The following is a 20,159-nucleotide window of genomic DNA, read 5'->3' on the forward strand; positions in this document are numbered from 1 at the left end:
CAAAAAAAATATAAATCATTATTCAGCAAAAAAGAATGGAATGAATAAAAGCACAAGATGTTGGAAAGTAAATATAGGGTGTCAAATATAAGTACTGTGTTAAAACACCAACTGAATCAGCGCAAACAATATTTCTAAATTAAATATTAACTATAAATAAACTTACACTTATTGTAAGTTAGCTCAACTATTGCATGCTATTGCCGTATAACAACATATCATAAAGTACCTTCAAATATAGTTTTCCCCCAATTATTTTCCTTTCCTTTTTTCTTTTTTTTTTTTAACTATTTTTTTTTCTTCTATAGGTCTATCATAATGTTTGCAGTAGTCAGAGACCTTGGTAACACCTCATTCAAATGATTGTGCATAAAAAACTGTCCACTTGAATATCCTGGAGCATTAGGTAACACACAGAAAAAGAGGATGAACACCTCTGCCTTCCTCACTAACACCACTTCCAGGAGTTAGGGAGAGAAGAGAAAAAGAAGAAGAAGAGATTCTGGAGGTGGCCTGCTCTCAATTTCCTCACTGCAGAGCTGCGAAATATGATCTGGTTCAGGCTGAGAATGGCTATGGGTTCTGTGCTAGACTGAGACTTGTCATGGCACTTGTATACTGTTGTTGTTCTCTTGTTGGTATGATTGCTTCTATTGTTCTCATTTGTAAGTCGCTTTGGATAAAAGCATCTGCTAAATGATTAAATGTAAATGTTTGGTTTTAGATGAAACACGGAATAGATCTGTTGCTCTGCTGCTGCGGTGACAAAGCAATACCAAGACTTACAGAGACGTAAGAAATACTGCTGCTGCACATATAACGTCACATAAAACCCATATACAGGTTCTTCTCAATTAACTAGAATGTTGTGAAAAAATTCATTTATTTCAGTAATTCAACTCAAATTGTGAAACTTGTGAATTAAATATATTCAGTGCACAAAGACTGAAGTAGTTCAAGTCTTTGGTTCTTTTTATTGTGATGATAAAAACAACAAAAAATTTTTGTGAATTGTTGGCCTTCTGGAAAGTATGTTCATGTACTCAATATTTGGTAGGTGCTCCTTTTGCTTTAATTACTGCCTCAATTCGGCATGGCATGGAGGTGATTTCTTTAACAGTGGCCTTCAGCTCATCTGCATTGTCTGGCCTCGTTTCTCATTTTCCTCTTGACAAAACCCCTTAGATTCTTCATGGGGTTCAGGTCTGGTGAGTTTGCTGGCCAGTCAAGCACACCAACACCATGGTCATTTAACCAACTTTTGGTGCTTTTGGCAGGTTGGGGCAGATGCCAAATCCTGCTGGAAAATGAAATCAGCATTTACAAAAAGCTGGTCAGGAGAACGAAGCATGAAGTGCTCCAAAATTTCTTGGTAAACTGGTGCAGTGACTTTGGTTTCCAAAAAAGCACAATGGACCAACACCAGCAGATGTTATTGCACCCCAAATCACCACAGACTGTGGACACTTAACACTGGACTTCAAGCAACTTGGACTATGAGCTTATCCAACCTTCCTCCAGACTCTAGGACCTTGGTTTTCCAAATGAAATAAAAAATTGCTCTCATTTGAAAAGAGGACTTTGGACCACTGGGCAACAGTTCAGTTCTTCTTCTCCTCACCCCAGGTAAGACGCCTCAGGAGTGGCTTAACAAGAGGAATACGACAACTGTATCCAAATTCCTTGACACGTCTGTGTGTGGTGACTTTTGATGCCTTGACCCCAGCCTCAGTCCATTCCTTGTGTATTTCACTCAAATTCTTCACAATTGTTTTTTTTTTTTCACAGCTTTTCCTTGAACTCAATTTTCTGTTAACATGCTTGGAAACAGCACTCTGAGAACAGACAGCTTCTTTGGCAATGAAAATTAGTGGCTCCTTGTGAAGGGTGTCAATGATTGTCTTCTGGAAAACTGTCAGATCAGCAGTCTTCCCCTAGTGAACCAAACTGAGAGACCATTTTGAAGGCTCAGGAAACCTTTGCAGGTGTTTTGAATTGATTGGTTCATTGGCGTGTCACCATATTCTAATTTGTTGAGATAGTGAATTGGTGGAGTTTTGTTAAATGTGAGTCAAATCATCACAATTTAAAGAACCAAAGACTTAAATTACTTCAGTCTGAGTGCATTGAAATGTATTATGTTTCACAATTTGAGTTGAATTACTGAAACAAAATAACCTTTTTTTACGGCATTCTAATTCATTGAGAAGCACCTGTATTTAACATAATGTAGCAGGTCTATACAGGTGGAGCTGAAGGAAGGTGGTGGGTTACTGAAGCATGCCGGAACTGCTACAGTAATGACTAACCTAATATTTTAATTTTGAGCAGCAAGCTCATTGGCTCCTGATGTGAACATAACGAATCAGGTGCACCATGTGAGTGATAATGTGGTCATGAAAATGTACAGTGTGAATGCAACTGAACAAATTTTTGTCCTGAATTTATCAAAACAATGAAAAAGGTTTAGTATTTACCAGGCCTTTTAAGTGGGCTTTTAAAACATCTGCTTAATTAATGCTGGATACTTGTTTAATGAACATTTGAGTTGAGAAAGAAATCGGATGTGTACCATTATAATGTCTCTTAAAGTGGCCGCGCCTAATTTACTAAATCTGCTGTCAGTGTCTTTAATGTATGAAAATGAAAGTAAATCACTCACTGGTCTTGACTGAATTACTTTGTAGTTTTAACAAGAATTTATCCACAGTTAAACTAAAAATCAGATATAATTGATTATATTGTTTTACTGGTGGGTGCAGGACACTAGTTCATTTATGTAAGTGAGTATAGCAAAATACAGTGAACTGTGAAACATTATACCCCAAAAATATCCATACTGTATATTACCAGTGAAATTTATAATTTATAATATATATATATATATATATATATATATATATATATATATATATATATATATATATATATATATATATATATATATATATATATATATATTAAATTAGGGACCTGACCATGTTTTGCTTAATTGTTTATTTCTTTAATTGCTAATTCAACCTTTTCACACCACAGACTAAACAAAACAAAGCATTGCTTGATAATTGTTCAACAAAGTATGGATAGTTGTGTAAATATTGTCATACTGACAGTTGTCTGAAGTTTTGGTTGATTCCATTACATATTTTCTATCAAAGTTATCTGACATTATCAAGATAAATTTGTTCTGACACAGTTTAACTCTGAGTTCTTGCCATATTTTATTACCATTTTCTAAACTATAACAAATAAACTGTGATAATGTGAGAAATGTTGAAGGTGTCTGAATACATTTTGGTTTGACTGTATATTTTATTTTACAGTGAAGACTATGCAGTGCTATTTTAAATTAGTTTCAGGACACCTACAAACTTAAAAGGAAACATTGTGTAAATAGCACAAAGAAAGAAATATATCGAACATACAGTAAATATTAAACCATTTCAAACAGGGCCCACTGTACAACCTGCACCAGGGCCCCTCTAACCCCAGCTACCGCCCTGGGTTAAGGTACCAAGACGGAGCAATGCACTGTGTGTACTGTAAGAAATAAAACAAGATGATATGTGGTTTAACAGATGGCCAGACATGCAATTGTTTACAAGGACTTGCATTAGGTTTTCAACAGACAGCCAGCATATCTGACCTTTTCTTAAGAATCAGCCTTCCACTTGGCTGGGTGACCTTTAAAAGTGTAGAAGAATGTCTGGGCAACAGCATTTCTGTTCAGGCGTTAATATCAAGCCTCAGGACAAATATCTTTTTATTGGAATCTTTAGAGCATTCCCAACAACTACATTTTATTATTAATGGGGGTGGTAAAGGACCCTTATTTGGTCATTATTAGTGAATTTGTATTATTTCCTATCTTCTGTACAACATTATTCTACAAATCAATTATTTGTAACTAACTTTTTTGACTCTTCACTGACTTTTGTTTTAACTTGAAACGGTATGATTTTCTTTTCTTTGTGGCAAGGCAAGTTTAGTTATAATGCACATTTCGTACACAATGGTAATTCAAAGTGCTTAACGTAAAATAAAGTAAAATAAAAATAAGCAATTTAAAAACTTTGGAAATTATTTAAAAATCAACTTTTTAAAAAATGAATTTAAAACCGTTAAAAATAGAAAATAATTTTACATAAAATACAGTGCAATTGGTTCGGACATCACACAGTGCTCATTCAATGAATGCACAGCTAAACAGATGGGTTTTGAGTCTAGATTTAAATTTGAGTAGTGTTTTAGCACATCTGAGCTCTTCTGGAAGCTGATTCCAACTGCGAGCGGCATAGTAACTAAAGGTGGACTTCCCTTGTTTTGTGTGAATCCTTGGTATTTCTAACTGACTCGATCCTAATGATCTGAGTGCTCTGTTAGGTTTATATTCAGTGAACATATCTGCAATCTATTTCAATCCTTGGTCATTGAGTGATTTATAGATGAGTAAAAGTACTTTAAAATAAATCCTAAATGTAACTGGAAGCCATTGTAAGGACCTGAGGACTGGTGTGATATGCTCAGATTTTCTGGATCTAGTCAGAATCCTGGCAGCAGCGTTCTGGATAAGCTGTAGCTGTCTAATTTTCTTTTTGGAAAGGCCGGTGAGGAGCCCATTACAATGGTCTGCTGGTGATAAAGGCATGAACAACCCACATGGAAATAACCTATATGTGGGTATATGTGCATATATGAAACCTATATCCAGTGTATCCCTTACGAAAAATAACCATGGATTTATTATAGTAAAACTGTAGTAACCCATGTTTTTTTGGCGTATTGACTGACATTTGTAAAACCACAGATTTACTACAAATACCATGGTTAAACTATGGTTAATATAGCAAAACCATGGTTAATTTGTGGTTACCATGGTTTAACTACAGTAACCATGTTCTTATCGGGCGATAAAAGAAATATCACCGTTAATCTATTCTCAAAGTTGGGTTGGGAGCTGGGTCTATACTAACCAAGCTATGATGACTTTCACCTTGATATTTTATATAACCGACTGGCTGAGGCCAGCCTAAAAAGATGCTCAGGACAGTTGACGGGCCACTGCTGCGCGTCGTCACGAAAGCTAATCTTTTTCACGTGTTATTAAGCCGTACCGCTTGTCGATTTAAAAATTAAAGCATCCAAAACACAAGACACGGAAAAGCTGAACAGAGTAGCGCGTGCCGTGTTAGGTGCGCGCGCAAGAGAGAGAGAGCCTCATATCGGGCAACGACACTGAACCTAGCTCTCTTCTGCGAAGTTCTCCTCAAAGTCCAAATACAAATCGCAGTTTGAACAAACAAAAAGATGCGAAAGAGTCAATTCAATACTCGCGGTGTTCTGGTGTTCAGGGCTCACGCAGAGAAAGGCGCCTCGAGACGCTAAAAAAAAGCGTTTTCAAGTGTTTTGATCAAAACACTTGAACATCGAATTTGCTTATTTTTGCTCTATTGCCGACAAATACATACGAAATATGTCAAAATATCCACCTTGGAAATTATGCTCGGAAAAACTGTCTGTTATTTCTTAAGAGAAAGTAAACAGTTGAGGAAAAAAATGGGATGTGTATCATATTGGATGCGTTCATCATCTCTTAAAGTGACCGTGCCTAATTTAGCTACTGGCTGCTGTAATGTTAATCAAAGAAAATGAAAGAAAGAAAATCACTCACTGCTCTTGACTACTTTGTAGTTTTAACAGTCAAACCAAAAATTATTCAGACACCATATATATATATATATATAATATATATATATATATATATATATATATATATATATATATATATATATATAGCAAAACTAAAAGACATCACCGCAGCGATTGGTAGGCTACATTTACATTACATGTATGTTATAGCCGCGGATATGAGACCTTACTATTTACCATTCATTCTATCATCACCATTATAGCTTACAGGGAATCCAAAGGGCACCCAAACAGACCTGTTGGTTATTGGATGTTCTTCTATTTCTGGTCTGTTAAATGCATTAGACATTTCGCAATGATCCTTCAGTGCGTGCTGAGTGAGCGAGCGTTCACATATCACGCCTAAAAACGCATGGAAAACGCTAGGTGCGTCTTTCTCCTCCTTTCCAAAGCGCTCGGGCAGAAGCACCCCTGAGGCATCTGCCTTTGCTAAGCAACAATGACTTGGTCTTTCCATGAACATGTAGAAATTTCAGCGAAGGATAAATGGATTTGCAGCTCTAAAAATCGCTTGCAGTAGGCTAGCTCTGCTACTAAATTTATTTCAAAATTGCAATCCATATACAACTATGATCAGCTGTTCCTTCATCTTGGCTGAGCTTTCAACGTTGTTACAGGAAAAGATGAAGCTGATTGGTTAGTTCTTGTCACATGACCCGCGGTGCGCTTGCGGCATTCTGAAAAGTTGAGATGTTTTTACATTTTTGCTGTATCTAAAACGTACCGAAACCAAACCGTGACATCAGTGTATCGTATCGAACCGAACCGTGAATTTTGTGAACTGTTACACCCCTAATATATATATATATATATATATATATATATATATATATATATATATATATATATATATATATATATATTAGGGCCGGGACTTTAACACGTTAGTTGAGATTAATTAATTACACAAAAAAATAACGCGTTAACTAAGATTAATTAATCACAGAAAAAAAAATTCCCGCATTTTTAATAACTTATTTTTGCACCGCGGAACGTTTCTCACTGGATGAGTTTCGGCGGGACCGATTATACTGGAGCACCAACTAGCGTTCGCATATCACCGCAGCAGCACATCGAGCCTCAAGTATCACCTAAACGCAAAACATATAGCAGCTAGCGTGGACTTTACACTTTATGTTGAACTATGTATTATTTTGTTGGTGCAACAGTTTATGTTGAACTCTTTATTGTTTTGGCCAAGGTTGTTGAGAGTTGGACTTAGTATGTTATGGCCTCTGAAGCAACAGAGAGATTTCTAATAGTCAGTGTTTCCAATGTTCTGAATGTAATTGACAGTATTGTGTTTTACTTAAAAAAAAAAAAAAAACACTTTACAGAAGGTTCCAGCACCTATAAGCTTCCAGAATTTCTGAAATGTGCTATTTCTAAATTGTTTCTAAAAATGCTATTGCTACACTGTACACTTCATGGCAAAAATTGCACTGGTCTGCTAGACTTGGTTGAACAAAAATAAACAATATTTTGTTGCTTAAGCTTATGTATTCAGTCATTATTCAATGTTATACTATAAATCCATGTGAAAAAAAATTACTTCTCACTGTTCTCAGGTCAAATATTTATATGCGATTAAAATGCGATTAATTTCGATTAATTAATTACAAAGCCTCTAATTAATTAGATTAATTTTTTTAATCGAGTCCCGGCCCTAATATAATATATATATATATATATATATATATATATATATATATATATATATATATATATATATATATATATATATATATATATACTGCATATATGCTGCATATATGCGTATATGCCACATATAGGCAAAATTTAGGTGCATATACAGTACAGACCAAAAGTTTGGACACACCTTCTCATTCAAAGAGTTTTCTTAATTTTTCTGACTATGAAAATTGTAGATTCACACTGAAGGCATCAAAACTATGAATTAACACATGTGGACTTATATATGGAATTATATCCTTGTAGTGGGTTTCCTTCTGTGTTGTGTGTTTTGATAATAAAAGAGACTTCACACCATGATGCAGTTGTCACGTGGTTTACTTTCAGCGATGTTTCTGTATCAAAGTATAACAGACACCATCAGGTAGTAACAGAAGAATATCAGGTCTAGCAGTGCCTCTCATCACAACGACATCCCGCAAAAGAGAGAACATTAAAACATACAGTAACATTCATAAACACAAATACAATAATAATATACTAGAGAAAAACATACAGGAAAAGAAACCAATACAATAATGATCCATTTACATACCTGTATCAAAGTATAAAAGACACCATCAGGTAGTAACAGAAGAATATCAGGTCTAGCAGTGCCTGTCAATCATTGCATAGTGTTACAATGTACACTTATTTAACAGCAAATACATTCAAACCTCTCATGGATCATTAAAGTTAAACAGACAAACTTCACGCTATCACTAATGTATAATTCATAGCTGAATAACTCTGTTTTACCGAAGTATGCATCATTAGATAATTAATTCAGCAGCATACTGCACGTGTAATGGCGACCATTACATGAATTCACACTTCGATTGAACATACTTTTTACAATGTTACTAACTTGGACTAGTAATCCCATAATAAAGAAAAGTTAACAAACAAACTGATTTCGTGCAAAAAAAAAAATCAATAGTAAGTAATTTAATAGATTCAAACACTTTTCTGAGGAGCTGATAAAATATACCTCTCATCGCAACAACTCTTGGCTGATAAACTACCACAAGAACTGCCGCTACTCATGGCTACATTCTGGAAAACTCTTCATTCTTGCACATGATCAAAATCTTCTAAAGCAATGCATGGGTAGACATCAGCCAACTTCGCATTCTTGCGCAACACAATTTCAGAGTTCGTCGGATTTATCATTTTCACTGGGAGCCAACCGTCACCCCACAAAAGCGAGATTACTCTACCGATAAGTACATTACGATGGACGCAACGAGAAGTACTTGGTTCAATCATAACTGTGCTGCCCACTGAGAGTTTCAGCCCTGGTGGCAGCCGACCCCAGACAAGGTGCTCACTCACTGGCTGCAAAACCACAGCAGACTTGGACTTTAAAGTACCATCCTTATCAGGGATAGTACTACCTCTCCACCTCTCGATGCTCGAAAGCATACGCAGAAACTGACAGTCTTCACTATGATTAGATTGATCTGGTTTATCTACAACTCTCCAGAATCCCTTGTTTGATTTCATCTCTCTAAGCAGAGGTTTCAGCACATTGGTACCAATGATAAGCTGGTCCACCTGTCCACTCACAATAAGGACTGGAACACTAAAACTAAATCCATACACCTCAAGTTTCAGATCACAAATACCTTCAGGACTAGTCTGCTTCCCACCGTACCAAATCAGGACAATGTCTGATAGGGGAAATAACTCCTGATCCAGGACTCCAACTTCTCTCATTTGAGGTACCACGTTGGCACTCAAAGTAGTCGCCATAGAGCCACTGTCCAGCATCCCCTTAAGACAAACTTTGTCCTGTACAAAAACACTAGTATAAAACAGACTGTCATTCTGCATTGACTGAATAGTATTTTGAAAAATCAGAGTTTTATCTTTGCTTTCACTCTCACAATAAAATGAATAAACCGATTCAACATCAGCATCGAAGGAGGAACTTTCATTTTGCCCCACATTGCCCTCCCTCCAATGGAGGCTCTCTAGTTTCCCTGAGGTGCGTCAACTCCTTGTCTGCCAGGATTTTCCCTGGGCATGATTTTCTCACAATTAAAGCTCATATGCCCAGAAGAAAAACACTTAAAGCAGAGATTATACATTTTACAGTGAGCAGTAGTACTGTGATCTTTGGTGGTACAAACTCTACATTCACGGCTCTGTTTGTTAAAATTATTGGGCCAACCACCACGCACGGATTGAGCATTGCACACAAGAGCCTTTTCCAACATGTTCAGGACTTTGTCTAAAGTGCTATTATCGGTTGCTGGTGAGGCTGTTTCTGACCTATGAGGAGACAGAGAAGTTGTATCATCAATTGGCTCCAGAACCTTGACTGTTTGTTGACACGCAATTCGCTTTGTCACTTTCTGCTCCCTAAGCATCTCATCCAATCTCTCTTGGACCTCAGAAGCTGTCCACGACTGTGCAGGTTTACTTCTTACTTTCTAATGTTCTTCCCTCCTCTCTAAGACTTTGCTCAGCCACCTCAGCTGCTTTGTTCAACCTTATCCAATAATCCAGAGAGCTCTCATTGGAGTAAGGTTTCACAGAGTAGAAATCGGCTAAAGGCATTCCTGAGCTACTGGAATCACTAAAATGGTGTCTCAAAACTGTGAACACAGCATCAACAGTTGGAGTAACTATTCTGTTGCTCAGCCAAACCTTAATGATGTCCCAGGCCCTCCCCATTAGTCTATTCATTACTTCTTCAACCCTTTCAGATTCTACCACTTCTTTTTTTTTTTGCAACAAACTGTCCCTGATAGCTTCACCAATTTCAGATCCAATTTGTCTGATGAGGCTACTCATGTAACTTGAGATTCATGTTTTGTACACTCTGGGCTACCAGGTTTTGTTATTGGACTGCAGCTTACGTTGAGTCTAGCATCTGACAATCTCAGCTTTCCACCCCTCCCAGTGCTTGCATACACAGGACCCATAAGCTGAAAACCACGGTCAGGTGTGGTCAGGAGCGCACCCCTTCCTCTACCAGCCATCATGCGGTGTTCAAATGCGAACCTCTCCTCCTTGTCATCTGTCATAACAAATTCTCTCAATTTTCTTAATAAACACAAATAAATTTGATCTGAAATCAAAACTCATTAATTCTTTTCCAGAAAAAAATGGTCCCTTTTTGAAGAAAAAAAAAAGTCAAGAGTCCAAACCAGTCACTAATGATCAGCTCCAGTCCCGCAGATCACGATGACGTCAGCACAGTCCCAGGAAAGACGGTCACACTTTCAGCATTCCAGGCGGTCAGCTACCAGCAAACCAAACGGTGGGTCACGGCACCACTGTGTAGTGGGTTTCCTTCTGCATTGTGTGTTTTGATAATAAAAGAGACTTCACACCATGATGCAGTTGTCACATGGTTTACTTTCAGCGACGTTTCTGTATCAAAGTATAACAGACACCATCAGGTAGTAACAGAAGAATATCAGGTCTAGCAGTGTGTCTCATCGCAACGACATCCCGCGAAAGAGAGAGAGCACAGGAAATTACATCAGCTCTTCCCTAGCACTAACACACGACGTAACTCACGTAAACAGTTCTTCCTAAACATTTAATATAGATTAACAATTCCATAAGGAAAATCAAACTAATAACAAAAGAAATACAAATTATATATGTAAAAAGAAAGAAAAATAACAATAGTTTTGTGCTTGTGATCACATGACTTCACTGTGCAATTATTCCTGATACCAATTTCAAAATAAAAGCCTCTTGTATTGGTGCTTTTAGTTAATAATAATTTCAATAATCTAGTGTAACAACATTACACTTGCCACATACATAACAAAAAAGTGTGAAACAACTGAAAATGTGTCGTATTCTAGGTTCTTCAAAAAAGCCACCTTTTGCTTTGATTACTGCTTTGCACACTCTTAGCATTCTCTTGATGAGCTTCAAGAGGTAGTCACCTGAAATGGTCTTCCAACAGTCTTAAAGGAGTTCCCCGCGAGAGGCTTAGCAACTTTTGGCCCTTTTGCCTTCTGTCTGCGGTCCAGCTCACCCCTAAACCATCTCGATTGGGTTCAGGTCATCTGGCGCAGCACCCCATCACTATCCTTCTTGGTCAAATAGCCCTTGATTCCATATATATGTATATATATGTATGTGTGTGTGTGTGTGTGTGTGTGTGTACATATATGTGTATATAAATGTACATATATATGTGCATGCATATACCTATATAGGTACATATGTGTGCATATATGTACATATATGTACATATAATATAGGAAAACTGCTTATTTTATATATGTCACATATATTAAAAACCTATATCAAAACCTATATTGAAACAAATATATTTATATAGGTTTTTGCCATGTGGGAAGTTTCTCCAAGTCTTGACTGGAAGCAAAACATCTAATTCTTGCAATGTTTTTCAGATGATAGTTATGCTGATTTAGTTACTGCTTTGACATGACTACTGAAACTAAGGTCTGTCTCCAGCATCACACCAAGATTCCTGACTTGGTTTTTAATTGTTTGACCCCTAGATTCAAGGTATGCTTTCACCTTGAAAACTTCATCTTTGTTTCCAAATGCAATAACTTCAGATTTTTCCTTGCTTAACTGAAAAAAGTTCTGGCACATCCAACTATCAGTGTCAAACGCAGCACTAAGATCTAGCAACACCAGCAACGATATTTTGGCAGTGTCCGAATTTAAGCGAATACAATTTATTATCATAATGAGTGCTGTCTCTGTGCTGTGATGCAGTCGGAAACCAGATTGAAAATTGTCCATGTATCCATTTGAGTTTAAGTATTTGTTCAGCTGACTAAAAACTACCTTTTCTATAATTTTGCCTATGAAAGGAAGATTAGATACGTCCGATGACGTGTCAGTGATGGTAAATCACAACTTAAAACATGTTTTCATAAAAACATTAATTGCTAATGAACTTTAGTAATTGTATAAGGTGGCATGAACACAGATTTTGGATAAAATATTTGTCATTGTTTGCAGACAGTAAAACCATCCAAACAGTGAAACCACATAATAAATAACCGATCTATAAACATTTCTAAATTCATGTAAAACACACATTTTTTTCTTTCTTTATTATTGTTGGTAAGTTAATCTATTTTATATAGTCAATTGTTCATTCTACAGTAGCCTATTGAATAATGCAATCATTTAAATTAGTTAAGTTGTTTATTTACTTCACTTAGGCACTATATTTTTATTATTAAATATCTCTATCTTATCTCTTATTAAAATAATGCTTATGTGTCTGACTGTACACCTTAACCGTAATAAACAAAATCGCTAACACTTTAAAATAAGGTTCATTAGTTAACTATATTAATTAACATTAACTAATAATTAACAGCACTTATACAGCAATTGTTCATCTTTGTTCATGTTAATTTCCACATTTAATAATACTTTATTAAAATCTTGTTAATATTAGTTAATGCACTGAACTAACCTGAACAAACAATGAACAGCTTTATTTCTATTAACTAACATTAACAAATATTAATAAATACTGTAACAAATGTATTTCTTACTCACTGTTATTTAATGTTAGTTAATACACTAATGTTTAATAAATGAACCTTATTATAAAGTGTATGAATGTTGTTCTCCTGAGGCATGCTGTCGAGCATCTGAAAAGCCACCGTGCGCAACAGAGAACACTCGCAGACAAATTGTTCTTGATACTCATTTCCGCTGACACTTTCCAGCCAAGTATTTGATTCTTCCCACTTTCGTCGGTACTTTTGTGTCCGCTTTCGTTTCAGCGCTGGACGCGGTGGGGTATCTGCAGCAGCCTCCGCCATTCTTTCAAATCGACTCCCTGCCAAGAGACCTGCCCTCCTCTGACTCTGATTGGCTGTGAACCTGAAACAAACCAATCAATCCACCGATGGCAGCGAGTATTACCCAATCAGGGGCAGAATAGGACGAGTCTTCACAGAATGCCGGTGGGATGATCTGCATGAGATGCTGCATTGACCAATCAGGTATCATGGTGTAAAAACACCTTGATCTGGTAACTCCCATTACTTTCCTGCAGAGACCTATACTTGCATTGAAGACAACTCCGGAAATACGGGACAAACCCCGTCCAGTATTGATTCAAAACGGGACGCGCTATTTTATTCTCAAATATGGGACGATTCCGTATTTTAAGGGACGGGTGGCAACCCTAATGACGACAGTACAATAAACGCCGTAATTTGATTGGCAGCGGGGTATCTGACAGACTACACGTGCGAGCCAGGACTACTTTTGTGCTTGCACTAGCAGCGAGCGGGGTGGTGTGTGTGTGTGTGTGTGTGTGTGTGTGCGCGCACTATCAATTAGCACAGTAACAAGATCGAAGTTTAAGACATTAACTTGTAAGCACAAAACACAAGATACTTCTCTTTTCAATATGAATAAGGCTTTATTAGATAAATCTAAGACATATAAACTAATCTAACACATGAACGCACACACTCACACATTGACACAAGTTGCAGGAAGATCGAAAGTTAGGGAAAGATGAGTTTAAGAAAATGGAAATGTGGAATCCCAAGTTTACAGCAATACGTTAAATTGCATAGACATGAACAACCATCAATCACGTAATTAGCCCTCGCATTGAGTTCCTCAATAAAGTTAAAATTATATTAGATACACCAGTAAAGGTCACAGTCTGGAGGTAAAGTTACTTGCGTCTCCTGTGAAAAGGGAGTCCCCTTTGTTGTCGTTGAAAGGGGTATCCCGATGTCGCTGATTGGCTGGAAGTTCAGTAGTCGTTGAAGTGACGTCTTGGGAAGCCCTTGGTTGGGCGTTGGCTGACGATGGAGAGTTGTGTGGCTGGTTGAAGTTGAATGGGCTCTCGAGGTCAGATTCCGGAGACACGGCGTTACAAAACTTAACTCAGAACACGAAACTCTCAAACAGAAAAGAAAAGAAGTAAAGTTTAACGAGATTAGGTGGTGTGGTGTTCCTTCTCATCGTGGTTAAGTAGCAGCAGGCGTGCAGGCCGAATCACACTGGAAACCGTGCTCAAAGAACGCGTAAAGTGTTGACTAAAAGCATGTCTAAAAGCTAAAGCTAGGAAGGAAAGCTACAAGCTAAAAGCTAAAAGTAAACTAAAAGCTGGCATGACTAATAGCAGAAGTTAAACGCATAGCTAAAAACTAAAAGCAAGATTTTATGGTGTCCTAAGTATTTAAACTGGCCTGTTGGCCACACCTCAAATGTTGTCTTGACCAATCAGATATTGCCTTGGCTCGGGGGTATCATAAATCATGTCATCTTATCAAGCACATGGTCTGAATTTTCCTGCTCTTGCAGGGTCTAATTTTGGACATGATTCCTATAACAAGAATATGATACATTTGACAAATAACTGATGGCCATGACTACTTCAAGCAAGCAGATTCGAGCACATACATATGAAACATGAATATGTATCCTTAAGCTATCCAATAGTTATTAAAAGACATACACAATAAGTGATTAAACATGATAGTCAAATGTGTGGGTTTCATATAAATGAATATGGGGTTAAGCGATGGACTGATATTCATTTAGAAATCATTTTGAAGTTCATTTTGGTCCATATATATGTACAAAAGACAGTTTCTTTGTCATTATCGGACAAAGATTTCTGTGGAGACCAGAGGTTCAAAGAAAATACTTTCAGCTGAATAACACCATTCTCACACACACAATCTATGTGTGACAACTCTGTGTGTGTGTGTACTGTACTTCAATTCAATCAAATGTCATGAAGTCTTTGGCGGAAAGCTGAAGGTGATTGCTGATATGCTTTCCCAATCAGAGCTGCCTGCACTATCCAATCACGTTTGATAGGATTTCCGAGATTTTTATTTTTTTCCTTTTCTTTTTGTCGCACAAATTTTTTAGCGGACAGGCATTTTCGTCCAAACGAACCGATGTTTTGAAACCGGGTCCTAGAGTGGATATATTTGAAAATGCCGCCTTTGCATTAATGCATTTATTGTTCCATGTTCGTTTGTGTACCACGGGCAAGGTTTATAATCAAATCCATTTCTTCTTCTCCGTTTTAAGTGTATATCTGTGGCAGAATTACAGCGGCACATGCTGGTCTGGCATGTATACTACATCATTTTGCGGTTTCGTGTGGACACGTATATTTCTTGAGACGATGGAAAAAAAAGATTAGATTGGGATAAGCTCCGTCTCAATGTGGATGGAGCCGAAGAAGTAATGGGTACTTATGGTTATGGATAGAAATGTAGCAGAGTAAAGTGTACAATATTTGCCTCTCAAATGTACTTTAGTAAAGTAATAAGTACTCCCCAAAAATGATACTTGAGTAAAGTACAGATCCCTCAAAATTGTACTTAAGTATTGTACTCAAGTAAATGTACTCAGTTACTGTCCGGCTCTGATTAAAAGAAAACAGATAGAATACAAAAAATTCTCTAGATTATGCATGCAAACATGGTTCCCCAAGGCAGCGAGCAGCATAAATACTCCTACTAAAAATGTCTTGGAGGCCGCCAAACTTCTAGTTGAGTGAGCCTTGACCCCCAGAGATGAAAGGAGATAGAGGACTAAGAATAAGCAATGTAAAAGGCATCCACGGTCAACTGGCTGAGGGTCTGTTTCGTCCCCAAAACCTTCAAGTGGCTGTTATTACCGTATTTTTCGGACTAAAGTCACACCTGAGCATAAGTCGCACCAGTCCAAAAAAATGTTGTGATGAGAAAAAACATATATAAGTCGCACAGGACTATAAGTCGCATTTATTTAGAACCAAGAATCAAAAGAAAACATTACCGTCTCCAGCCGCGAGAGGGTGCTCTATGAGTTCAGTGTAGACTACAGAAGCACTGAGCAGCATAGAGCAACCTCTCGCGGCGGTAGATGGTAATGTTTTCTCTTGGTTCATGTCAAATTAATTTTGATAAATAAGTCGCACCTGACTATAAGTCGCAGGACCATACAAACTATGAAAAAAAAAGTGACTTATAGTCCGTAAAATACGGTAAGCCTGTCATCAAAAACAACACAACTAGACCCCAAAGAACTAGTTAAATTACAGACTTGAATCTTCCTTCCTTGATCTTGAATCTTCCTTTTCTTCTCCAAGATACTAGAAAAGGGATTATCCTCACAATTATATTACTTCTTAGAGAAAAATGGTATCTGTGAGGATTTCCAGTCAGGATTTAGACTGTATCATAGTACTGAGACTACTCTCCTTAGATTTATAAATGACCTACTCTTATCATATGACCATTCTATCTCTCTATTACTGCTTTTGGATCTCAGTGCTGTGTTCGACACAATTGACTACAACATTATTTTGAATAGACTAGAAAACATTGCTGGCATTAATGGAAGTGCATTAGCATGGTTCAAATCGTACGTATCTGACCACCATCCGTTTGTTGCAGTGAATAAACAACTACATAAACAGAACAAACATAAAAAAAAAACTAACAATTTGTCTAACTCTTTTTCAAAGATTTCCCTCATTCCTTTGTCCTTCTCCTCCTCCTCCTGCATTAACTTTAATAACTCACTTTGCCATGTTTTTAATTAATAAAATTAAAAACATCAGTGCACAATTTTCCACAACACAATCCGTCAAGCACCTCTCACCAGCAAACATACTCTTTCACATCCTTCTCTTCACTCCCTGAGGCAGAAGTCTCTTAACTCATCCTTTCTAATCATCCAACTACTTGTCCCTTGATCCTATTCCATCTCATCTCCTTCAAGCCATTTCTCCTGCAGTTGTACCTGCACCCACTCACATCATTAACATATCCCTCCACACTGGTGTTTTTCCCTCAACATTTAGACAGACTCGTATAACTCCACTACTTAAGTGGGGGGGGGGGTACCTTAATCTTGAGTACCTATAGAGTAGTACTGCATCCTTTATAACTCCAAAAAGTCTTTAGTTTTATTATATTTATAAGAGAAAGATAGTCTGTACCGTTTTTTCCTGGAAAAACACGAGCGGCTGGAGGCGTGATGTGTGGCCGGAGCTAAAGAATCACGAGCGCGAGTAAGCTTTTGCGTTGAGAGCATCTGGAAGCTGTGACATTACCTTGAGGAAAAAAACATCCAAAACAAACCATGGCTAACAGTCAGATTCAGCCGTATATTTATGATCCAGAATCAGATCCCGAGGCTGAAATTGAACAAGAGCTGCAGCAGCAGCAGCAGCAACAACTACAGCAGGACGTCTCTATGTAGTATGTATTGAAACTGTATACATTTGCTTAGCTGTTTCGGAAAATGACTAAGTTCCACTTTGTGTCGTCTTTTTTTTTTTTTTTTTTTTTTAAAGGTGTAAATGTGGAAAGTGCAGTTTGATGCCAACATCGCATGATGTTTACTTGATGTCCTTACGTGCCGATAGCGAAGTTAACACCGAGATATTTGAAGCAGTTTTACTCACCGCCTGCGGTTTCAACACACAATCGTGACCATTTTCCTTTGGGATTGCATTGCATTATCCTTAAGAAATAAACAATATGCAAATCCGGCGTCAAACTGGGCCTTGTTTGTAAAACAAGCATCTTTGAAATGCAGGGAACAAACAAAAACACTTGCACAACTCCGTTGATGCTCTGTAAAAATTAATGTTTGCGGTTGTTCGTGTTGGAGGATATACAGACTTCTGAGTTTTCTCGGCAGAGGATGTGAATCATTGGCGGAGTTCCAAGTGCTTTCCAGGGTTGCCAGTGTGGCACCCAAGTGGTGGGTTTCGTTGCTCAAGACTCAATTAATTACAACACCGACTACGCCACCCTGGGAATTTCACCCAGGGAAATAATGGTCCAGTAAGGACACAGGTTAGTTCTCACAAAGATAGAGCAGAGACGTGAATATATAAAAAATAACACTTTATGGCTAACTAAAACTCCACACACACACACACACACTTCAGTACACAAGGGGTTAATATGGCTCAAATCAAAACTAAAGTAAAAGAAAATAAACAAAATCATACAATCCAAAAAAGGTTACTTGTCAGAAGGCGAGGAGAAATAACAAACGTACACTGATGTACTCACTGCACCACAAGCACACGTGCATTCAGGTGACGGAAAATTAAGAATTAAAATCACTCAGTGAACAAGGGTACCCATTAACTTGGACCTAGAGTGGTCAGCACTCCTTCCTAGGCAATCCAACAAAAATTATACAAATTAACATCAAACTGTCACAAATCAAGTCAATAATAAAAAAAAAAAAGATTTATTATTTCTCACGCACACTTCCAACAATAAACGAACGCACACACACACAATCTTACATCAATTTATGTATTCATTCACTCGGGTCTCACAATCTCCAGACGTCAAGTTCACTGGATGCAGACTGGTCAAGCAGGCGCGAATTAGGCAAGGCGGAACATCACGGCCACGCGCAACAGTGCGAAGGTACTTGAAACCCGAAGATAAAAGACCAAACAGGAAGGGGAAGCCCAGTTGCGGTCCCACTCAGCTCGCTGTAATCATGTAGACATATTACCAGCTCTTGACCCCTTCAACTAAAACAGAGGGGAACACTATGTAGCAAACAAGTCTTATCGCGAATATTCCTCCATTAAATCAATAGTTTATCCACCTGAATACTAGTAAATCAGCCCTTCCAACGTCTTACCACAAATGGATAAACACAGCCCAGGATGCATACAAAATTGTGTGTGGCTCAAAAGATCCCCATGCGGGAACAGCTCGGAAAGACGCCGTCGAAGTCTGCAGCAGTCAACACGCTTCCCAGCAACTCAGAAACCCTCCTTATTCACTCACGCACCTTATAGCGCACCTGGATCTAATTAGGTGATTACCATGCAGTAAGTAATCAAGTTGTTACCAACATTAACTAGGCAGCTATGCCTGCTACACCAGATTTTCTCAAAATCGCCAACTACTAAAAACTAGCCCAATCGCATTTCAAAAAGGGGTTCCGCGGTAGAAATCACATTCCAGGGGCTAAATATGACATTATTGGGGTCACCTCAACCCACGTGCAGGAAAAGCAACCCGCAGCAGCAGTGTTAAAAAAGCCCAATTCCGCTGAAAAAACAGCGGACTTGTGCTTTGCAAGCTGTCGCATCGGTGCTACTTGGGTCTCAATCAACAAAATATTTCATCTGTACGCTCACGTGAACCTGCACGAATGAAGTCTCTCCGGACCTGCAGACAGAAAAAAGGCTGCCGGTCTCCTTCGGCATCTCGCCTCCATCACTTCATCAGTCTACAGCATTATAAGTATAATTTTGGTTTTATGCACTTGCAGCGCTTGGGCATTAATTTTATTCTCTGCAAGGTTACATACTCACACATTCAAGATAAAGCACTGGGCATTTCCTGCTTTTTTATCTAGAAGACTCGCTCTGCATAATTAAGATGTTTGGAATAACTCTTTAGTAATGTGGCATATTAAGGCTTGTTAATAAAGACATAAATATTTTATACTGATAAAGTTTGTTGCTTGCATTATTAATTTCTGTGAAAATATGCTATGTCTAGCACACTAAGGCCCAATCCCAATTCTATTCAATACCCCTTCCCCTTCCCCTTACCCCTGTCCCTTGCAACAGTCAAGGGGTAGGGGAGAAAATATTCCCCTAAGGATGGGACACCACTACCATGATGTCACACGCCATCATTCATCGTCTAGCTCTTACAATACACACATCTGGTGTGCATTATAGCCTATAATTATATTTCTGGTTTAATGAATCGCTTATTGACACACCCATATCGGAAATCACGCAGCTTACACATCAAGGA

General features: G+C 37.8%; 1 long non-coding RNA gene across 1 annotated transcript; it reads right to left on the reverse strand.

Moving 5' to 3' along the window:
- Positions 1-18,243: 18,243 nt before the first annotated feature.
- LOC127977909 (uncharacterized) lies at positions 18,244-19,261 on the reverse strand. The gene is made up of 2 exons (XR_008158380.1): positions 18,988-19,261; positions 18,244-18,910 (listed from the first exon to the last, which is right to left on the reverse strand). It is a non-coding gene; the product is annotated as an uncharacterized LOC127977909 (long non-coding RNA).
- Positions 19,262-20,159: the final 898 nt, after the last annotated feature.

This window comes from Carassius gibelio, chromosome B18 (assembly GCF_023724105.1).
Source record: "Carassius gibelio isolate Cgi1373 ecotype wild population from Czech Republic chromosome B18, carGib1.2-hapl.c, whole genome shotgun sequence".
NCBI lineage: Eukaryota > Metazoa > Chordata > Actinopteri > Cypriniformes > Cyprinidae > Carassius > Carassius gibelio.